At 44.2% G+C, this 3,882-nt stretch overlaps 1 protein-coding gene across 1 annotated transcript in view; it reads right to left on the minus strand.

Moving 5' to 3' along the window:
* The window catches only part of TBC1D22B (TBC1 domain family member 22B), a 58,614-nt gene that overhangs the window by 27,956 nt on the left and 26,776 nt on the right, over window positions 1-3,882 (minus strand). The window lies entirely within an intron of this gene.

The raw sequence follows: 3,882 nt of genomic DNA on the forward strand, positions 1-3,882 counted from the left end.
TCACCCAGCATAGGCGAATCAAAACAGGCATTTCTCCTGCTTCAACTTACAGATGTTTGGCATTTACAGGTTCCCTCGAGAAAGGGACCATATGTACTATTCACCAATTCATCATTCATATTCCAGAATCGACTACTTTCTACTCCCATAGGCGGTCCTCTCTAGAGTAGAGGACGTTTCAGTTGGAATAATTTCCATGCCGGATCATGCTCCGTTCCACCTTACTCTGGAATTGGGCGCTCATGTCCCTAGATCAGTAGTGGCGAACCTTGGCACTCCAGCTGTGCCAAAACTACAAATCCCAACATGCATTTGCCTCTGGGAGTTATGTCTGTGGCTGTCAGAGCCTTGCAATGCCTCATGGGACTTGTAGTTCCAAAATAGCTGGAGTGCCAAGGTTCGCCACCAGTGCCCTAGATCGTCCCTCTGGAGATTAAATGAACCCCTATTGCAGGACAGTGTGGTATCTTCAGATACCTCTCGTGAACTTGACCAGTTCTTTTAACTTAATACCATTTCTTTTACAAAGGTTTTATTTGTTTTTTATCAGTTTTTTCACATGAGGGTTACAAAAATAACAAGGGTAGGGCACGCAAGCCCTGCAACAAGGAATACAAACAGAAATATACAGTCACAGCAAGGTGCAGAGTTCTGCAGACTCGTATAACAGAAGCTGTAGAACAGGTATTAAAGAACATTGTGGGAGCATAGAAGAGGGGTTGCTGTTCAGTTGTAATGCGTAAGATCCAGTATAGCAGGGGAAAGGATCATCACAGGGGGAACTTTTCGGGTCAGGTGTCTGAGTATCATGGAAACGAGATCAATGGGGTTTATGACCCCCTACACCAGAACATTTAGTACAGATAGGACGGGGCACATCAGACATTACAGGTCTGTGTAGGGATAGGGATAGGCAGGGTAAAGGGAGAGGAGATAGAGAGGGAGTGGAGGACTAGGTGTGGGAAAGAACAAAGGGGGGATTAGGACAGGGGAAGGTGGCACGTTGGGGAAGGGGTCCAGAGGGAGGTGTGAAGTACAGAGCCTTTAAATAGACAGGAGCTGCGGATCGAAGGATGGTGGTTTAGAGTTGTCGATCCAAGGTTGCCAAATCAGTAGGAAGCGGTCATGAGTGTAAACTTAATACCATTTCAGGTCAGAATCCTTTACCTTTGTGGGTATCCCACAAATGTTATATTAGGGGGACTATCAATAGGCACGGCGCCCTTCGGAAAAAAAAAACAGTTCATCCAGAATTCGGACCCACACTGAAGAGATTGGAGTCCGACATAAGGCTACCATAGACTATGCCTCCTGGGCTGATCTGACCAATCTTAGGATGGAATTTAATTCCTTATTGACGGATAGGGTTGAAGCGCAGCTGACTAAATGCAGACAATCTTTTTACGATTTTGGCAACAAACCCAGTAGACGTTTGGCTAACGCCTTGAGACAAGCCAGATCTAAAGCTTTTGTCTCCCAGATTCTTTCCCAGTCGGGCCGCTTACACTCCACTCCCAGGGACATCGCTTGACAATTTAGAACATATTACACTTCTCTATCATGTACCTACATCAGCGAGTGAGCCAACCACGGAACACATATTATCCACGATCTGTGAGTATTTATCCTCTTCAGGTCTTTCCACTATCTCATGAGAGCAAAGAGAATAACTGGAAGGTCCCATTTCTACTGATGAATTCTTACAGGTTCTAATTATTTATCTTGTCTCTAGAACCCTTCATTCGTACGATCCTGGACTCTACTGAAATATCTGGGTTACAGACATCCACTGGAATTCATAAAGTTGCAGCATATGTCAATGATTTAACTTTTCTATCTTACGAATCCGGAGGTATAGATTCCAAACCTCTTGGCCGAAATCTCACACTATGGTTACCTTTCTCCCATATGCATTATCTGGGCACATCTATTCCTGCTGACCCGGAGAGGGTATTTAGCCTTAACTTCCCTCCCCTATTACGATCCATCTCGACTGATTTGAATGAATGGGACTGCTCCACATTTAATGGGTTTCGATGCAACAGTATCTTGATAATGAATATTCTATCTTGCTTGCTATATTTGATGCAAACCCTTCCCGTGGATGTACCGCCATCTTTCTTGAAACGTGTCCGTTCCATCTTCAGCACTTTCCTTTGGACTCGGGGTAGAGCCCGGATCAAGCCAAGCCTCCTCATCAGGCCAAAGCTTGCAGGTTGTATCGGGTTCCCAGATACCGTTCTCTATCATTAGGGTGTAAATTTGGCTCGACAGATTGGTGCAGTCATTTTGAGACTAAAATGTGGGTCGGTTTGTGGCAGACTTTCTGTGAATTTCCCTTACAGAACCTACAGTGGCTTTACCCGGTCCCACCACTTTCGACGTGGTCTTGTCCTACGATTAGTGACCTTGAAGACAATTATACCAATCTTTCGTTCAACGTGGATTTCATCCTTGCCATTCACCCCCACACCAGTGCCGGGCAACCCAGCTTTTCCGCCGGGCTTTCGTGGAACTAGATTCCAGAGACTGCTAACTGAAAACGTATCCAGGTTACTGCCTTTTACCCAACAGGGTAGTTTAATGTCGATGCCAGAACTTTCACGTCTGATCACTCCTCCCTTGGACACATGGAGTTTCACGCAGTTATCTCATTATTTACGATCTTTTAAAGATCCTGCTCCCGTTATTAGGTCTCTTACACAGCTTGAGCAGGCATGTCTCAGTGCGGAGCCCCTCAGACATACCTTACGAGCCATGGTTCACTCTTGAATTACTGGTCAGATCGCCCACCACCCAAATTTCTTCAACTCTGGGAAACTGACCTAGCTCTCCATTCACCACCGACCCAAAAGGAATAAGATCCTGTTTTGTACAAGGTACCCACTGCCCTGCATAAGATGTTCCCATCCTCATCTCCCCTTAGTTGAAGATGTCTACAGATGGTTGGATCTCTGCTCCATATTTTCTGGGACTGCCCACCTTTATAAACTTTTTGGCATGGCGTTCCGGACGTTATAGCAAAAGTCATGGGTTTGGACATTGAATTGAATCCTGCACTTTTTTTGTAACATCTTTCGAACTCTATCAAGTTGTACAAATTATCTCTCCTGATTCATCTACTCAATGCTGCACGGGCACACATTCCATTTAAATGGAAGTCCCCGAGATCTCCCCTCAGTGGCCATGTGGGTCAACAAGGTGAACGACATTATGCTTATGGAGGACTTAACAGCATCTCTCCATGACAGATTTGATACATTTATGGTTTCCTGGCTCTGGCACACCCCCTTCCCAGATGGAACACTTTCTTTCTCCCCACCCCCTTTTTTTTCCCTTTTTCCTTTCTTCTCACTGTCTTGAGTTTCATTCTACCTCTTCTCCACTCACCTCTCTTCCTTTTTCGCCTCTTGCAACCTCACTCTACCATCTGCCGCTTTTTTACCACCCTCCTTGATTGTTTTAGCGTTTAACTTCCTTCACGGTTTTTGTTTTTCTGTTACAATTTAAAAAGCTGACAGAATGAGTGTACACACCTTCACAATTGAGTATATTTTGAGCTTGACCTTCCTGCCTGAATCGGTCTAAATGCACTCGCTCGTTTACATGACTTGCTTAAGCCACCTCTTTTTGTACTCTTGTTACATCCTGATTGTCTGGACATCGTTTTGTACCGTTTTGGTATTTCCTTTTACCATTGTGTGTTTTTACTCACCTGTCTTGTTAATAAAGAATAAAAAAAAAAAATAAAAAAAAAATAATGACTGCATAGTTTTAAGCACCAGTTCAATATAAGTACTGCTGTTAAAGACAATAGTAAATAAAAAAAAACATTATACATTACTTTGGGGAATAACAATGTATGGCAAACCCCCCCCCCCC

Source organism: Nanorana parkeri, unplaced genomic scaffold, assembly GCF_000935625.1.
Source record: "Nanorana parkeri isolate BGI_ZX_2015 unplaced genomic scaffold, ASM93562v1 scaffold276, whole genome shotgun sequence".
NCBI classification, from domain to species: Eukaryota; Metazoa; Chordata; class Amphibia; order Anura; family Dicroglossidae; genus Nanorana; species Nanorana parkeri.